Source organism: Tachyglossus aculeatus, chromosome 10 (genome assembly GCF_015852505.1).
Source record: "Tachyglossus aculeatus isolate mTacAcu1 chromosome 10, mTacAcu1.pri, whole genome shotgun sequence".
Taxonomy (NCBI): domain Eukaryota; kingdom Metazoa; phylum Chordata; class Mammalia; order Monotremata; family Tachyglossidae; genus Tachyglossus; species Tachyglossus aculeatus.
In genome coordinates this window covers 7,527,375-7,547,429 of record NC_052075.1, presented here as the reverse complement: position 1 = coordinate 7,547,429, position 20,055 = coordinate 7,527,375, and the positions used below count along the sequence as shown (strand labels likewise).

The 20,055-nt window shown below is 39.7% G+C and overlaps 1 non-coding gene and 1 pseudogene across 1 annotated transcript; both read left to right on the top strand.

The window, feature by feature from the left end:
- The first annotated feature begins 3,688 nt into the window (after nt 1-3,688).
- On the top strand, nt 3,689-4,181 carry LOC119933738 (annotated as a pseudogene).
- An 11,451-nt stretch (nt 4,182-15,632) lies between these two features.
- Nucleotides 15,633-15,770, top strand: LOC119933815. Its single transcript, XR_005452685.1, has one exon. It is a non-coding gene; the product is annotated as a small nucleolar RNA SNORA7 (small nucleolar RNA).
- The last annotated feature ends 4,285 nt before the right edge of the window (nt 15,771-20,055 follow it).

The following is a 20,055-nucleotide window of genomic DNA, read 5'->3' as shown; positions in this document are numbered from 1 at the left end:
AATGTTATTTTAGTTGATGCCCACTTATTTAAAGGAGTTTGACTTTGGATAAATAATAGAACCTCATGCAATTTTGCACAATGAAAAGAACACTGTTGAAGGGTTTAAAATTGGGGGATTAGGGAATTCAGATTAATGAGTTCTGTTTTCAGTGTTTCTGGGTAAACCATAAGAATTGTAAAATAATTAAGGACACACATTTTAGGTTTACACAGGGTATAAGTAGCACCTTGACACACAAGTACATGTGGAAAAAGGGAAGCTTCCAGCATGGACAGAAGATCTCTATGTGGAGAACAACATTTTTAAGAAAACACTGGGAAATATTTTTTCATTACTTTGGGGCACATTCTGTGATTAGCTCCACAATGGAAATGCACTGCAATTTAAAAATGATAAAGATCAGAGTGGATGCCACTGGCTCCATGAAAAGGGTTTTTGTTTTAATCACACTTAATTGTAGTTCACCTTGAGCAAGCTAGGCTGAGCTCATGGGGTCTTGGCAGGTGGTTCGCATGCAGCTTTTTTGTGTACATCTGATGATTGACATGGAAGTTGGTATAACAGCTTTTCCCTGTTACCAGTGTCCCTGCCATCCTTGCCCTCTTTCTCCCTACTCCCTTGCCAAAGCTTGCTTGGATACTGGAGATTGTCCCAAAGCCACCAGGGAAAATGGAGTGTAAGAAGTTAAGGATCTAGATAAGAAATAAAAATCTAATTCCCTTTCTATCCGAGCGAAATGCTGACCCTGAGGTTCCGGGGAGGAGGATGAGGTATTGGGGGACAATTGCTTTCCAGTGCTGTGGTGCTTCTAATTAAACAACTTCTCCCATGGACCAAGCCGAGGAGACATTTGTTTTAATAGAGAGATTTCAGCATTTTTTTTAAATGGCATTTATTAAGCGCTTACTACGTGCAAAGCACTATTTGTTAAGCACTTACTATAGGCTAAACTCCATACTAAGTGCCATGGAAGCAGTGTGGCTTAGTGGATAGACCATTGGCCCAGGAGTCAGAAGGATTTGCGTTCTAATCCCACTCCACTGCTTATCTGCTGTGTGACCTTGGGCAAGGCATTTCACTTCTCCGTGTCTCGGTTACCTCATCTATTAAATGGGGATTAAGACTGTGAGCCTCTTGTGGGACATGCGCTGTGTCCAACCTGATTAGCTTGTATCTGCCCCTCTATTTTTGCATTGGCTGGTACACAGTAAGTACTTAACAAATACCATTAAAACAATGGCAGAGGGAAGAGGCTGGGTCCTAGGAGGAAACTGTACTGTAAACCCCTCGTGTGGAGAAAACATTTCTACCGACTCTGTTATACTGTTACACTGTACTCTTTGAAGTGCTTAGTTCAGTGCTCTGCACACAGTAAGTGCTCAATAAATACAATTGACTGAGTACAGACACTGGGGATTTTGTCCTGATTCAATGGTTCTTTGGCACTGACCAGAGCCAAAGGTGTCTCGGCTGTTGATATAGGGGAACATGCCTCTGCTACTGTTAGATGAGGAATGAGAACCACGCTGATATTTTTTATGCTGGATTGTAAGCTCCTTGAGGACAAGGATCACATCTGTTAGTGCTCTTCACACAGTAAGTTTGCTCATTGAATACTATTTATGAATTGATTGAGAAACTGATCAACTTCTCAAGACAAATAGTTAATTATTCAGTTGGCCTGTGCAGAAAGACCTAAAAACACCTGTTATTACTTTAACTCACCGAGTTTATGAATGAAGAAGAGGAAAGTCAGATGCCTTCAAAAAAGAAATCATAGCTTTAAATTATGTATTATTAATTACTTATATTAATGTCTGTAATATCTAAACTGTAAGCTCACTGTGGGCAGGGAATGTGTCTGCTAACTCTGTTGTATTGTACTCTCCAAAAGTACTTAGTACAGTGCTCTGCACATAGTAAAGGCTCAATAAATACCATTGATTGATTGATTGCTAAAGCAGATCTTTTAAAAGTGGAGCAAGCATATAGATTTTGTCTGAAAATTTATGAATTTTAATTTCCTTCATAGGTAATGAGGACTGTGATAGAAGCAAATCTCAAAAACACTATATGAGAGTGCTTCCCAAATAGATGATCGCGAATAATGCATATTTAAATCATTCTGAATATTTGGAAGTTATGTAAATCATATTAAGTAAATTGCTTCTTAAGTGAAGTGTTTTGACAAAAACAGCAAATTATCTTTTTTATTACTGTAGGTAGTATTTAAGCTAACCACATGCAAATCTTTAATCTTCAAGATAAAAGTCTGAATGTATGTCATTATAAATTCTCATTCTCATAAAATTAGGATTTCATGCCCTCAGCCACAAGTATAATCTTCCCATCTTGGCTTTTTACTTCAATCTTACTATTAACTATGCATTTTGAATATACTTCTTTGCTTATATTCAATCCTCTTAGCAACGTGGTCATTTTTGGGAAGTGGAACATGGTTTGGATTGTTCATCAGTATCTTCAGACTGGTGAATTAGTTCTGATAATGGTGATAATCAAACAATGCAGTAATTGTTATCGTTGTGATTATAACTGCACATGTAATTTCTGCAGTTTGGGGTTCCTTTGCAAATAAAGTGATGGAGTTTTCCTGCATATTTTTAAACCCTTCAGAGGCTAATCACTTCAGGAACTAATCATAGACATTCTATGAGCAAGAATTTGACATGGTCAGCGAATGAGCTTCGCTCAGTAGACAAAGGCATTTGTGTGTTTAAGTGGCATTCCAGATAAAATCAGAATTTATGAACTCAGAATGACTTTTCCGGTGTCTGGTATCATTGTTTGGGTTCAGAAGCCAATATGTTTAATAGCAGTGAGCACCTTATTGTAAACCCTGGATCTTTCCTTCATCCTCACCCTGAAGTTTATCTCAGAAGGTAAATTATCTCTTTGGATTTTGGAAATGTCCAGGAGTGCAGAGTTCTGAGAAGTTGTTTGGCGATGGTGGCTTAATCACCATTGCTCTTCTCCTTTTCAGCAATTCTGCACTTCTTCCCCCTGTCTCATTCTTTACTTCGGCTTACTCTAGACAATAAGCTCATATTGGGCAGGGAGCGTATCTACTGACTCGGTTGTTTTGTGCTCTGCCAAGCTCTTACTACAGTCCTCCGCACACAGTAAGCACTCAATAAATATCATTGATTGACTTCCAGTGGTGGCCGCTGGCCGTGAGGAGAAGCAGCTGTAATGTGGGCCCGGGACCGATGGTCACCCTCAGGACTGGCGCGGCATGTTCATTCATTCATTCAATCGTATTTATTGAGCACTTGCTGTGTGCAGAGCACTGTACTAAGCGCTTGGGAGATACAAGTTGGCAACATATAGAGACGGTCCCTACCCAACAGTGGGCTCACAGTCTAGAAGGGGGAGACAGACAACAAAACAAAACATATTAACAAAATAAAATAAATAGAATATGTACAAGTAAAGTAAGTAGAGTAATAAATATATGCAAACATATATACAGGTGCTGTGGGGAGGGGAAGGAGGTAAGGCAGGGGGATGGGGAGGGGGGGAAGGGGGAGAGGAAGGAGGGGGCTCAGTCTGGGAAGGCCTCCTGGAGGAAGTGAGCTCTTAGTAGGGCTTTGAATAATGTTCTATGTACACACACAGATTGGGTTTTCTTTCACCTGTTAGAGTGGATCCCATGTTTATCCTTGAGATGAGTTTAGTGCTTAGAAATCTACAGAAAGTCATTCCCATCAGAAGAGTCCCAGTTCATGAAAAGATTGAGACCCTGAGACACATTTTGGGGGTGCAGCAGTTGACTTGGGGATCATCTGTGTTGACAAGAAGACCATTCAGCACATTAATAATATGTACCAGCAAAAAAATGTTCCCCCTGATATTCTGTCCTTTCCCTTTCATGAGAATCTGAAAGCAGGTGAAATTCCCCAACCTGATTTCCAAGAAGACTACAGTTTAGGTGACATTTTCGTGGGAGTGAAGTACATTTTCCAACAGTGCCAGGAAGGAAATGAGGATTACTACTGTGTTGTATCAGTAATTACAGCTCATGGGCTTTGCCATTTACTGGGCTACAGACATGACACAGAAGCAGAGTGGCAAGAGATGCATCAAAAAAAAGCATTCTTGATGGGCTGAATAAACCTACTGGGACCAATCTCCAGCCACTGACCAAAAACCATTTTTGATCCTTTAAGAATATATAAAGTTCAAAAATACTTCCAGGACAAATGAGCTAACTTGGTTCTTGTTTTCCTACTTACCTAACTTGTACATCTTGGGAATATGAATTGATAGTGAAATAGTTCTCAAAAGTTGTTCCAATTACCATCTGAATGACTAACCTTCTTTAGGTTGCTGGACTGTTTTCTGATTCAATTCTTCAAATGTATCAGGAATATGCTAGAATAAGTTAATATAGGCCATACCCCACGTTAAGATACATTGATATCATGGCACAATAGAAAATAAATAGAAAACTGATGTTAGTACAATAATAACGATTGAAAGAAGGTCTCTTCTTTCTTTTGGAAATGATTCACTGCATCACCTGACTTCTTTGTTTATACAATGTTTTGGCTCAGTCCTGGGTCCCCTTCTATTCTCCATCTACATCCCCTCCCTCTGCATATATTTGTACATATTTATTACTCTATTTATTTTATTAATGATGTGTATATATCTATAATTCTATTTATCTATTTTGATGATACTGACTCCTATCTACTTGTTTTGTTGTCTCTCTCCCACTTCTAGACTGTGAGCCTGTTGTTGGGTAGGGATTGTAGCTGTTGCCGAATTGTACTTTCCAAGCGCTTAGTACAGTGCTCTGCACACCCTAAGCGTTCAATAAATATGACTGAATGAATGAATGAATAAATGGATTGATTCTTTTGTACTCACCCAAGCTGGTGATTCAGTCCAAAGAACATTTCTCTGGGGCTCAAGTTCTAGTTCCCATTCTGCCTATAACTGACTATCCTGGTTGAAGACCATTCATGGATTTCTCAATCCCCTACCCATCTTCTCACTTTTTTTCCCATGGTATTTACTAAGCACTTACTATGTGCCTGACAGGAAGTACTAAGCGCTGGGATAGCTACAAGCTTATCAAGCTGTGCACAGTCCCTGACCCACATGGGGCTCACAGTCTTAATCCCCATTTAATCCTTAATCCCCATAAGCACTTAGTACAGTGCTCTGCACACAGTAAGCGCTCAATAAATACAATTGATTGATTGATTGATTGATTTTTCATATGAGGTAACTTAGGTACCTGTCCTATAAATCAACACCTTATCAGGGCAGGAGAATTTGCATTCCCTGATGAAGCTTAGAACTACCCCTACTGGAAAGGTCTAAGCCGAAGCTTCAGAAAAAGTTTATTCACCGGTGCTGGGCAACAGAGGCATGGTAAAGAGCCAAAGGCAGATGATCAAGTGATCAAAACATTGATCAAAGACAACAGCAGAAACTCAAGTTTTGACTGCCCGGAAGAGGACAATGGTAAACCACTTCCATATCTTTACCAAGAAAACTCTATTGATATACATACCAGAATGACTTCATGGCAGAAGATAGGATGTTCTGAAGAGGGTGTGCCCCTGAAGTAGCTAGGGCTCAGAAATGACTCGATGGCATTTGAAGAAGAAATGAGGCACAGAGAAGTTAAGTGGTTTGCCCAGGGTCCAACCTGGGATTAGAACCCAGGCCCTTCTGACTCCCATTAGGCCCTACAAGAGATGTGACAGGCAGGGATTCATTCATTCAGTCATATTTATTGAGCGCTTACTGTGTGCAGAGAACTGTACTAAGCGCTTGTGAAGTACAAATTGTCAACAACATATAGTAACGGTCCCTACCCAACAACAGGCTCACAGTCTAGAAGGGGGTGACAGACAACAAAACAAGTAGATAGGAGGATAAGAGATTGTAAATGGCATTGCACAAACCATGAACACTATACTCATTCTTCTGCACAGGTTCTCGCTACTGAAGTTTTAGGACTGAGGCTTATCCATCTTTTCTCCATCATCACCCTCCTAAGCACTTAATTTAGTACCCTGCATCCCAATGAATCGATAGCATTTGTTGAATGCTTATGATGGACAGAGCATTTGAGACAATATGATGGAAATTGCTCTACATGATCCCTGTCCTCAAGGAACTTATTGTTGATGCTCAGTAAATGCTACTGATTAACTGATTGTTCTCTACCTCTATCTTCCTGGTTAAAAATGGCAACACAGAATAAAAAATGTCCTGAAAACCTCCACTCTACTCTAGAAAATTAAATGATTTCTGGGACTCTTGCATACTTGGGTCAGTGTTTGGTCCTGGAGATGATTTGATTCAGGGTCATTTGTTCAGACTCCATAACATGACTGGGCAGTGGCAGAACTGGGCTAGGAATAAGCATTTCTTGAGACCAATTTGATTTGGAAAATCACTTTGCCTGACATATCTCACAGAAATGGAATGTGGTATCCCTTCTATCTAATTGCTACTATTCAATCCTGTTCCATATTGAAACTTAGCAACATTAATTACCTCTTCTGGGGGCTCCTTTTGAAATATAGGTGAATGAGCTGGTGATCACAATTTGGTTTCTTTTAACTGAGATTTCAATAGTCCATACAATTCTACCATTTCCCTACACAGATTTGGAAGAAAAGATGATGGGGAGAGAGACTGAATCCCCCCTCCCCAACCCCTTATGAACAATAAAAGTGATTCTCCCCAGCGTTGAAGCATTTTGGCAGTGGTGGTTCTCGAGGAATTTTTTGCCAACCCTGCCTTGTGTTTATCAACAAAGGGACTGTACTTTCTCTTTGTTCGCAGACCTCAAAATTTGGGTCTAGGCGTATGAAACACAAGGATTTGATTTTCTGTGGAGGCAGGAGAAAAGCAGAAATGAATTGAAAGACATAAAATCATCAACAACACGACAACTAATTTAACGTGATTTTAGTGGTGGGTTGGATAAAGAGGCATCCCCTGAAATTACCTTTATTCTGCTTGCATAAAGAACCGAGTATTTTTAACTTGTGCTGAAATCAGCATAACTAATTTCAGAGCCAAGTATTACAGCAGTGAAATTGGCACACGTTCTGACTGCGTGTGATGCATAATCTCACAAATTTTCAAACACATGCTCTGGAAACAATTAAAAGCAAGAAAGCAATCCTGATCAAGCGCTGTTGATGTTTTAAATTGCATTTTGGTCACCCACAACCAGTTTCAAAAAAATGTTCCTTGAAATTTTGGTGCCTGGAGCATAAAAGAAAGTTTCTGCTGTCCCACCAAGTAAGAGTTTAATGCTTTGGATCATTAGGAAGCATACACATTAGGGCTAAAAAATAATTGTTTGGTTTGTAGTCACTTGAGGCTACAGTTTGAATCAGACCTCAGCTGTGGTGTGTTAGAAGTGCATATAATGCAGTATAAATACAGTTTTGTCGATATGTCAATGACAGAAGCATATGCTGTACTATTAACTTCCAAAACAAATATGTGAAGCTTTTGCCAGTTTCTGAAAGACTAATACCGTCACATTTGTGAAATGTAATTTGGGTCTCCATACAGACCTGAGAGATAAACAAACATGTTTTTTGTTTTCTAGCTCTGTAACACATCACACTACACGCCTTCAGAAACATAGGGTGAGATCCGTGCATGAGTAGAGATTTAGCAGAGCATTGTATAATCATTGGAATCGTGCTTACGTATGAATTTCCCTCACTACATTTAATTCAATTAGCTCAAAACTTAGTTTTCATGGATATGTAATATCTATTCCACCTCCAGATCTGATTGTAATGCAACATTTTAATAGAAAGGTGAGAAAAGGGACATATTAGATTCCTTAAACTCTGTTCAGCAAACAAAAATTGAAATTAAATTTAATATATAGAATGATATCAAACAACGAATTATTCACCGGTTAACATTACAACCATAATATTTGCAAAGACATTTAAAGATGTAGAAGAGGAATTATAAACAATGAAAGAAGTTACAAAAAGCACTCAGCAGAGTGTTCTGTACATAATACCCACTCAGTAACTACTGAGAGGTATTTATTAAGTACTCATTAGTGAATACTTATTGGTCTAGTGGTCAGGTGGAAAGAGCGTGGGGCTGGGAGTTAGACCGGCCTTCTAAGCCAGGCTCTGCCGCTTGTCTGCTGTGTGACCTTGGGCAAACCACTTGACTTCTCTGGCTCTCAGTTACCTCATCTGTAAAATGGAGATTAAGATTGTGAGGCCTATGTGGAACATGAACTGTGTCCAATTTGCTTAGCTTGTATCTACCCCAGCACTTCGTACAGTATCTAAAACACAGTAGGCACTTAATAAATACCATTAAAAGTTCACTAGGTACAAACTACTAATTATAAACAAATAACATTTACAGAGACCCAATTATAGATGTGGAGGAGGAATTCTAAGCAATCAAGTGCAGCACACAGTACACACTTAATGTTAGCTCCATGTGGGAAACAGACTGTGTCCTACCTGATTATCTTGTACTGACCCCAGTGCTTAGTACATAGTAAGTGCTTAACAAATTTCATTAAGAAATAAATGAATATCATTGACTAATTGATTGATTGGTGGACAGGGAACACAACTACCTACTCGTTTGCATTCTCCCATGCGCTTGGTACAGTGCTCTGAACTCAATAGCTGTTAAATCAATACCATTAATTGATTATTGATTGCTTTGTCTTAAGAAATCCTGATTGGTCCTTTCCTTTTTTTTTTTTAAGAAGAATATGCTCTTCTACCATGGCATTGGGAGGTTCAATCACTACTTAAGGTCACACAGGTATTCAGAAATAAATGGAAGACAGAAAGCTTTTTTTATGGTATTTCTTTAGCACTGACTATGTGTCAAGCATTGTTTTAAGAACTGACTTAAAACATGGTGTTCTCAGATTAAGTAGGAAGGAGAACAGGTATTTAATTCCCATTTCACAGTTGAGAAAACTGGAGTGAGTCACTCAGTCAATCGTATTTATGAGTGTTTACTGTTTACAAAGTACGGTGGAAAGAGCATGGGGCTCAGAGTCACAGGACTTGGGTTCTAATTCTGGCTCTGTCAGTTGCTTACTGTGTGACCTTGGGAAAGTCACCTAACTTCTCTACGCCTTGGTTTCCTCAGCTGAAAAATGGGGATTCAATACCTGTGTTCCCTCCTATTTAGACTGTGAGCCTCTTGTGGAACAGGAAATGTGTCTGACTGACCTGGTTATCTTGTATTTAACCCAGCGTTTAGAAGAGTGCTTGACACATAGAAAGTGCTTAATCAATACTATGATTACAACAATACTAATAATGACAATAATAATTCTGGTATTCGTTTAGTGGTTACTATGTGCCAGGCACTGTACTAAACACTGGGCTAGATATAAGCAAATAGGGTTGGAAACAGTTCCCGCCCTAGTTGGAGCTCACAGTCTTAATTCCCATTTTACAGATGAGGGAACTGAGGCCCAGAGAAGTGAAGAGAATGGCCCAAGATCACAGAGCAGAAAAATGGTGGAGCAAGAATTAGAATCCAGGACTTCTTGACTCACAGGCCTGTGCTCTATCCATTAGGCACCCTGCTTCATAATAATAGCACCTGGGGGTTTTCTTTGTCTACACTTTGAGATCAGCAAAAGGATTAAATCGAGATTAACCACTTTTCTCTCGTTTCTCAGACATCCAGAAATTTTTCTTTCTTTCTCCAAAGTCAGGGAAGTTTCCCCATCCTTTGTCCGGTCCCTGAGTATTTCAATACTTCCTCTTTGGCAGTCTTTCAGAACTTCAGGCTCACCTTGACAAGGGCCGCAAGGTTTAGAAGTTAACCTTTATAAAGTGCTTTAAAGATGAAAAGTACTACGTAAATTTGAAGTATTATTAAACAAACATTTGATCCAGGATTTGGACTCTTGAGGATTACGGGAAATGTGGAGAAACTCTCTGAGGGGGTTTAAGCCCTCTCTGTTTTCTTTTAGTGTGTTTTTTTCCCTTTCCTTTTCTGAACCACCGCAGATTTTAGAAATTCTGCGTATCACGTTAAAAAAAGACAGAACTAGTTCCCCGACTGTTTCTCTGTTATTTGATCTCATTCTTTTCAATGTATAGAGCCTTATTGCAAATTGGTTTGAGCATGACTCATCATATACAATGTACTGTCTTCTGTACTAGCCCAAGGGTACCTTGCCAGGAGTGTCTTAGAAATATCACATTCCATTACACCCGCAGAGAGTTTAGGCAAAATACCTTGCGATGACCTCATTGTTTTCGTGCAGATGATCCACTGCGCTCTACGCTTCTCAGGTTATGTTTTGTGTTGCTTGACAGAGGGATTTACGAATTCAGTGGTTTTCCTGTGGCTCCTTTTTCACAGATTACACAGTGACCACACCTCTCCGGTGACTCTTATTTTGCTTCCCATTTTGTGAATCAGAAGTTCACAGCGTGATGTATTTCATTTAAGCGAGAGCGTTTCATCAGTTTTGACAACCAAGGTAATGCAGTCCATTATAAAATGCACGTATCGTTTTTCATGTGTATGTGTTAATGGGCATGTAATATGCAGCACAGATGATACTCTTAGCCTTTGCATCCTGGAGTGTCAATCCTGGGTTAAAGTCTCCAGCAGAAAATGGGCCTAAGAAGGAATGATGGAAACACAGTAGTGCAGGTTTTCCAGTGAGGATTGGTTCTTCCTTCCTGGTCTGAACAAAAGGTGAGAGATTCAAGAGTGCATTGAACAGTAGAAAAATCACCTGCTCTGAGTCTCCTGTTTGCCTCTAGAGAAGTAATCTTTTTCACTCTTTTCCTTAGGGGGAAGAGGCAAAAAGGGAGGCAGACAAAACAGATGGGGAACAACAGAGTACCTGAGAGAGGGTTAGAAAAAGTATGTGGGGAAGTTAGTAAGCATACTGGAGTAGGGGAAGAGAGAGGAAAGGCAAGGAGGTGGGTGAGAGGGAAAGATGATGATGCCTTCCAAATGAGAAAAATGCTTCAGTGTTTCTTGCATTCTTGAATTATTGGATTTGATATCACAAACCTCTAAACTTACTGCAATCATCAGGGTCAAAAAATATCAAGCATTAAAATAATACTAGAACAATTGGGAAGATGTCATTTTTGACCAGGTGAGAACTGGGAAGATTATATCTTCAGGGAGAGTCTGCATTTGCTAGGTGTCCAGCACCATCTCAATAGAATGTGCCAGATGAGATTTCAATCAATCAATTGATCAATCAATCAGTGGTATTTACTAAGCAGTCACAGTGTGCAGGGCACTGTACTAAGCCCTTGGCAGAGTTCAAATCAACAGAGTTGGGAGACACATTACCTGCCCACAGTGAGTTTACTGTCTAGAGGGAGAGACACATTAATATAAATATATAATCCGAGAATCAGAGAATGATCACAGTTATTTCTGAATTCACTGTTCACTGGTTTGTAATGTTCATTTCCTCACTACATGATTGATGAAAGCATGGATTCATGAAATGCTTATCAATTCATCAGTGGTATTTATTGAGCACTTACAGTGTGCTAAGCACTTAGGAGAGTACAGTAGAAGAGTGGATAGAACAGTTTCCTGTGGGTTGTCATAGCAGAGTTCTTCCCCTTCTAATTTCCTTTCCTTTATCCTTTCTCCCTTTAGTTTTCCAGCTCAATCTCAGATGTTCTTCTCTTCCTCCACCCCCTTTCTCTTTTCCCTCCTACACCTCTCTCTCTCTGTCTTTCTCTCTTTGTGTCTCTCTCTTACTGAGGATTATGTCCTCGTTTGGAGCAAGCATATTTGTCAGGTAGAAATCTCCAGAGAAAAAAGCTAAAACTAAGTTCTAATTTTAAGGATAACCTGGACGGACAAGTAGGTAGGACAGATATTGGGGTAACTGTGCACCGTTAATTCCGACTTCAGGTTTGCCCCGACAGGTATCTGTTGTCACTGAGCATTCAAGTCCTTCCACACCGTGCCACCCATTCCGCAGTCCCCAAGGGTCAAGCAGATCGAATACAGGGCAAGGAGAAAGTGTGGGTTATTCAGTACTCCTGAAAATTCCCTGGCACCTGAGCACATATCATCCTCCAGACTGCAAGCTCCTTGTGGGCAGGGGACATGTTTATCAAATCTATAGTATTGTACTCTCCCAAGCACTTAATATAGTGCTCTGCACACAGGTAGGAGCTTAATAATTGATTAGATTGATGGTTCTCTTTAAGATCTCTCCCTCTGGCCGCAAATTCTGTAGCTCTACTTCTTCATGGTGGTGCTGCTTAGGTCGACATAACTTTTGGAAGTGATTTTCAAGTGATCTGTAAAGTTCATTCTTTCCATCTATTCTAGTCATTTTTCTGCCAGGTACGTGTGTCTTTCATCAGACAACACTTTGAATATCAGACCTTTTTAGGAAGCAAGAGTTTGTCATAGTCAAAATGTGGTTAGCATTTCAGCAAGGATTTCAATAAGGACTCTCATGACCCTCACCAAACGATGACTTGTGACCTTCATCATTCCTGAATGTGGTTGCTTTTGGCCACCATAAGTTGCCTCTTAATAGGACAATAAAGATGAAGGCTATGAGAAAAATACTAATGGTGAAATTCAATCCTTGATTTCAAGTGATAAAAAAAAAATGACAAATGCCCAAGAGTTCTTTTCACCTTATTTGCAGTCAGTCAGTCAGCCATGTTTATTGAGCACTTACTATGTGCAGAACACTGTACTAAGTGCTTGGGAGAGTACAGTATAACAAACACAGTCCCTGTCCATACTGATCTTATAGTCCAGAGGTAGAGATGGATTAATAATAAATAAATTACATATACCAGTTAATCGATTAAATAATAATATTTGTGGAGCACTTACAATGCACAGAACACTATACTAAGCACTTGGGAGAGTACAATACAGTGGTTCTGCTTGGGGATTTTGCTGTGATTTACCCTTCTCACTTGACCCTCAGTGCAGATTGAGATAAGCCTGTGAGCAGACAACACTCCAAAACTATATTGCTTATAACCTTGGTCTGCTGTTTCATGTTGAACATGGTTTGAACCTCACACTGATGAGGTTCAAGAGGTTGGATGCTATCTTCAACAATAGATCCATACACATTGTACTCATTTAATCTCCCCTTTTAGACTATAAGTTTGTTGAGGGAAGGGAACCTGTCTTTTGTTATATTATATTCTCCCAAAAGCTTAGTATTCTCCCAAAGTTAGTACAGTGCTCTGCACAAAGTAGGTGCTTAATAAATACTACTGATTGTTATTATAATATAACAATAATAACTCTAACATCCCATTATGAATGCTTTGTCAATGAATTCATACAAATCTTTCTCAAATCTACAGCATTACAACCTATGATAATGAATTCCATAGGCTTACTCCTTACTGTGTTGACTCTCCTCTTGTCTGTCTTAAACTTACTACCTTTTGCTGCCTTGGAGGTGTTCCCTTTTCCTGGTGTTGTGTAATTTTTTTTTCCTCAAAATTCCTCTACTAGAGCCAACTACGTACTTAATGATCTGATGAACTGTAATCATCTCCTTTCTCATCCTTTATCTTTTCTCACCTGAAAATGAGTCCCACTTTTCATTTAATTTTTACTCGTATTAAAATTTCTCCAAGTCCATGACTATCTTAGATGCCCTTCTTTATTCACTAGTTCAGCGTGTGTCTGTATGTGTGTGTTTGTGTGAATGTGCGTGTGAGCAAGTGGTGTCCTTTCCTGGATTCATAAGAAACGAAATATAAATTTTAGCTGTGATTCAAAATCTGTATCCCACATACAATATCCTAGTTTCCACACTTTTTTCATTCAGTGGCCAGTATAGCTGTTAAGCTTTCTAGCTCTCATTTCAAGTATTTTCTGGATTCCTTAAAATAATTTTTGGAGAATTTTCAATTTTCCGCAATGCTCTCATATTGAAATTTTTTTGGTACTAAACATAGCCATGCCAAGAAAAAATATAGAAGTTCAATTAGTCATCTCAGTTGCCTCCTGCAATATGTTACAGATGTCAGATGTATCAGTCATTATTATTAGATTTTCCAAAGTGATTTCGTTTTTATGCTTTAATTGTACTCCTTCTATCCTTAGCTGTTGTTGTGACATTTCTCCTCAGGGTTTGAAGGGCTAAAGGGTGAATTTCATTCTCTTTTCTGTATCCTCTTCACCCTTCATACCTCCACATTTCTCTTCCAGGAGGCTCCTCTAGCTGCACAGTGTTTTGACTTGGCAAAAAGCAAGGCAGCCAAATAAGACTGCCGTCTAGCTCTCTCCCTCTGCCCACCGCATATACCCAAGACAGGGAGAGCCTGAAGCTGGGGGTGTTTCAAAATCATTTTGGCTTCCCCTGGGCAGAAGCCCCCAAACCCACACCTACTTCCTTTTCAGGTACAATCATTTCATTTCAAACCTTTCCCTGCTTCTGGATAGTGGCATATCTTAGTTTGTGAGACGCCAGGCTTTCCAAAATTAGTTTCTGGACATATTACGAAAGCAAACATGCACCAAATAGCATTTTTCTTTCTGGCATCTTCCTCTGTTAGAAAAGGAAAACACTTAGCACTCTACTTTGACACCTCCAGCTATGTTCTCCTCATGTTTCTTTTATTAGCAGTTCTGCTACTATGTACTATTCATGGATCACTGTAAAAAATAGAAGAAGATTTCAACATTGAAACAATTATTAACAGTTGAGTGGTTGGCAATGTAGGATAGATTTAAAGATGCAGAAAAATAACCTGTATGAAGTGGAGCCCAATAGGCATTTAAGCCTGTAATTGAGATGTCAGTTCCAAATTATAATCTCTGGGGATTCCAAACAATAAACCGGTCTGGGCGCCACGTGATTATCTTCTATCTACCCAAATACTTAATACAGTTCATGGAACATAGCAGTTGCTTAACAAATATCACTATTGACCTAAGCCCACTGTGGCCTGAAGAAGAAAACAAACTATATTTTTTTAATTTAATTGTACAACATCATGTGGTCTATTTTGCTACCGTGAAAAGTGTGAATGGAAACAAACTGTAAAGAGAGCTTTTCAAATGAAGTCACTGAAACTGTTATTATCACAGCTTACTCTGCAGTATGTTTCACCTAATAAGGATCGATCTTAAATTAGTGTGATTTTACTGTGGCCTCCCAAGAGAAGAAGTGCAGAGAAACGCAAGAACATAGTGTGAGTTTGAGGAGATTCAGAACTGGTATTCATTAGTGTCCTTCTGATTTCCCAAATCTCAAGTGTTTTAGTTCCTCCTAGGAACTCCTAGCAGCTTTAGTTCCTCCCTGTAGAACAGCGTGGCTTGGGATTCAGAGGTCATGGGTTCTAATCCTGGCTCAGCCACTTATCAGCTGTGTGACTTTGGACAAGTTACTTAAATTTTCTGTGCCTCAGTTACCTCATCTGTAAAATGGGGATTAAGACTGTGAGCTCCATGTGGGACAACCTGATTACCTTGTATCTACCCTAGCACTTAGAACAGTGTTAGGCAAATAGAAAGTGCCCAACAAATGCCATCATTATTGTTATTATTATATGTGGATAAGTGCTTAGGTAATCCCCTCTCAGGGTCACACCTGGAGAGTTTCCAGTACTTTAGGTAATCCCCTCTCAGGGTCACACCTGGAGAGTTTCCAGTACTTTACCAGTCTCGAATAGGGGAGGGAGAGTCAAACAGAGGCATAGCCATTCCATTCTTAGCTTGGGCCGTGGCTAGCGAGTGGAAGGCAATCTGCTACAAATCAAAACTCACCTTGGCTGGACAGTAGTGGCATGGTAAAGTTGAGAGGGGAGACTCAGGTTTACTGTGTGGGAGGAGGCAATGGTAAACCACTTCCATATTTTTATCAAGAAAGCTCTATGGATCCACTACCAGAACAATTACCGATGAGGTGGGACGTTCTGGGAGAGTTGTGTTCATGGCAAAGCTATCGGTCGGAGATGACTTGACGGCATAAGACATGAAAAGCTTAGGTAGTAAAGCATATAAGATTGATATCTACAAAATGTTATGGATGGCTGTGAGCACTTTGGGCAGTGAATGTACTGTTTATTGTTGTATTGTACTCTCCCAAGAAGTCAGTATAGTGCTCTGCACACAGTAAGTGCTCAATAAATATGATTGACTTTCTGACTGAGGTGGTACTGCTCCTCAAGATGCTTCTCTGCTACAATTTAGCTACATTACCTGTGGCATCTTCTCTTCAAAACATTTCTACCGACCTCCTAGCCTAAAGACTCTCCCACCCACCCTTCCAGCTCACCAAACAGATCAGAAGTGGGGATGACCAGAGTTGATGGTCCAGAGATGATGATGGTGTTCCTCTGAAAATCCTATGCCAGTTCTTTGACAGTTCTTCCAAATGTTGAGGACAAATCTGTCTAGGCAGTCCTTCCTAATCTGCCTCTATATCTCTGAGGGCTTGCCATTGGAAACACGAGGGAGCTATTTCTGTTTGAGGGTCCTCCTATCTGCTGTGTCTGGCAAAGGGACCACTACACCCACATTAATTCTCTGTGGTGCCCGGCCTCATTTTAATTGACTTAGACATTGTAGTCTTCCCTGATACTCTAGGAAAATTATTTCATACACTCAGTGAGTTTACTGGCATGAAATAGATTTCAATATGCAGGTTACATATTTCTATTCTGAAATGTACTCATGCAGCAGACCAATTTCATTGGACTATTTATTTAATCTCTCTCTCTCCTAGATATTTATGTTACTCAATACATTTTGTCAGTTATCAAACTATCCCCAACCCTCGCTTTCATGGCACTTCTCAGAAATGTTCCAATCTTTTTGGTTACTCTTTGAATTTCTCCCATTTGGAGAACACATTCCTAGCACAGAATGACTGTATTTTCTCAAGTAGCATGCTAAGTAGATGACCTAGGTTTACAATGGTCTGAGAACATAAAAACCCTCAAACTGAGGTTGAGATGTAGCCCTTCAATCCACGGGCTGTAAATATTAGCATTTTAGACATGGTGACTCCTTAGTAGTAGTAATGTCAGAGTAGAATTACACCCTTCATTTGATGCTTCCAAAACTTGCATTTGACATACATTCATAGTCTTTGAAATAGTCTGTAAATTTGTCCAGGTTTTTATCCCCAAATAAGCTAATTCTGTTCTCTTTAATGAGTACAGGGTTGAGAAATTAGGGAAGTCAACAATATTTTGCCTAAGGAATATTGAAGCAGTTCCTTCCCTGGCATAATCAGATGCCTCCATTTGCCATATGGTACCTCTTTAATAAACCAGTTACTTTGATCAAGGTGATCGCAAATTGGGCACAGTTCTTTGGCACTTCTGAGGAAGGGACGATTAAACCACACAGTGCATTCTCAGCTTGGAAAGACTTCTCAAACATTTCTAAAAGAGAATGATATTTTCATGTGCTAATTGAGGGAGCCTTATTCAATCAATCAGTCAATCACGAGAAGCAGCGTGGCTCATTCATTCATTCAATCGTATTTATTGAGCGCTTACTGTGTGCAGATCACTGTACTAAGCGCTTGGGAAGTACAAGTTGGCAACGTGGAGAGAGCATGGGCTCAGAGGTCATGAGTTCAAATCCTGGCTCCTCTGCTTGTCAGCTGTGTGACTTTGCACAAGTCACAACTTCTCTGTGCCTCAGTTACCTTATCTGTAAAATGGGGATTAAAACTGTGAGCCCCTCCATGGGACAACCTGATCATCTTGTAACCTCCCCAGCACTTATAACAGTAGTTTGCACATAATAAGTGCTTAATAAATTCCATTATTATTATTATTATTACTTATCATGTTTACTTTGCACAGAGCACACACTAAGCAATTGGGAGAGTACATAAGCACAATTCTGGGACTCGAGCTTATGGTCTAGCAAAAAAGATAAATGCTAAAATAAATTATAAATAAGGAGAAGCAAGAGAGTGATATTCACCCCTTTCCCAGCCCCACTGCACTTATATACATGTCCATAATTTATTTATCTATATTAATGTCGGTCTCCCTCTCTAGTCTGTAAGCTCCTTGTGAGCAGTGAATGTGTCTACCTAATCTGTTATATGGTGGTACTTACTCTTCCAAATGCTTAGTACAGTCCTCTGCACACAGTAAGTGCTCAATAAATGCCATCAATTGATTGGATGATTAATCATCTGTAATTTGTTTTAATGTCTATCACCCTCTGCAGTCTCTAAACTGCTGGTGGCCTGGGATCATCAAAAACTACTCTTTTGTACTGTACTCTCCCAAGTACTTAGTAAAGTTCTTTGCACACAGTAAGCACTCAGTAAATACCACTGATTGACTGTTTGATTAAGGTATATACAATAAATGCTACTGGGAGGTGGGATAGAAAGAGTACCCAGAATAGATTGTGTATTGCTTCCTTTGAACATGATGAAAGCCTTTACACAACTACGTATTCCTAACATCTAGAACAGGGAAAAAAATTAGTAGGCACTGATTAGATGCTTCCTAATGATAATAATGGTGATGACAATGTTGCTATTGAAGCTGATATGCTGAATAGAACATTCATCCAAGTTGCCACTGGTTACAAATAAATGATGTGATTAGCATCAACAATTTCTGTCTTGGCATCTGGCGCTCTTGGAGACTATTTTTCACCTTCCCACCTTTCAGAAAGTTGAGAGAAACTGGGCTACTGATAACTCTGGAAGCACAAGAATTTGACTGGGGAGTTTTTGGACATCCGCTTCCTTTTTTGGACAAAGCTCAATTCTGCTTTGACCTTCAGGGTTAGTAAGTTTCTGATGGATGGTGGATAAGATGGGAGAGGACTCTAATTGGGTATCTGGAGGAATACTGTTCTTTTTTATTAGCTCATATATTAGTGTTGTATGTTCATAGAAAAGTCTTCAGTTATGAGTATAACTAAAATAAATAACTTTCACCTTGAATCTCTGCTTTGGTGCTCTCACTCTAAGATCACCACTTGACCCTCCCCTTCCCTTTCATGCTGAATGAAATTTTATAAAAGTGTTTCAGCCTTGGGAGGCTCCATCTCTCTAAGGGGAAGTGGAAATTTGAGATGATTATCGTGAGAGCTTAGCCTGAGTGATAAATTCTCCCATAAGTCAATGAACGTTCACTTTTAGGTGGTCAAACCTGGTATTTATAGAAAACCATCAAGCAGCCATGGAGAGGAAACTTTGGCAACAGGTAGTCTAATGTGAAGGGGAGGGGAGATATTGTGATCTTATTTCAGCTGCACTATTTTAAAATAGGCTTGATTATTCTGCAGAAACAGCCAACAGCAGTAGCATTCTCACTATCATCCTCAATGCCATCATCAAATTAATTACCACCTATTTGTGTAACACCTAAAGGAAAATGGGAAATCACAAGAAAACTTCTCAAGGAGCCATGCAACATTTAAATCCTCACCCCAGGAACCATGATGGTTATATGTCCAGCAGACGGTCTGATGGCAACAGAGATTTTTCTAGCCCCACCAGAGGTCAGATTGAAATTCTGTAGCAGCCTGACCCCACATAATACTAACAATGGTATTTGTTAAACATTTACTATGTTCCAGGCACTGTACTAAGCGCAGAAGTCACCATACTAAGCTCTGGGCACTGTACTGCAAGCATGAAAGTAAGGAATAGGGGGATATTAATCTAACCTGACTCAGGAGTCTCAGAAATGTTCAGGAAACTGTCAATCGATAGTAGAGAAATGAATGCTGGCAGCACTGGTGAAAGGAAATTGTGACTACGCATCATTCCAAATCATAGGCCTTTTGCTTAACTTCAAACTTTGGGCAGTTTCTTCAATTCCTTATATGATCCAGTTTTCCTCTATATGGCCGGGGGTCACATTCTCATAAATTCCCCCATTAAGGAAAATCCATGCTGTAGTACTCATCCCAGATCCAACACCACACACGTGCACAAAAATGGTTGTATCCAGACAGATTCATTCATCCCATTGTATTCATTGAGCGCTTACTGTGTGCAGGACACTGTACTAAGCGCTTGGGAAGTTCAATTCAGCAACAAATACAAAT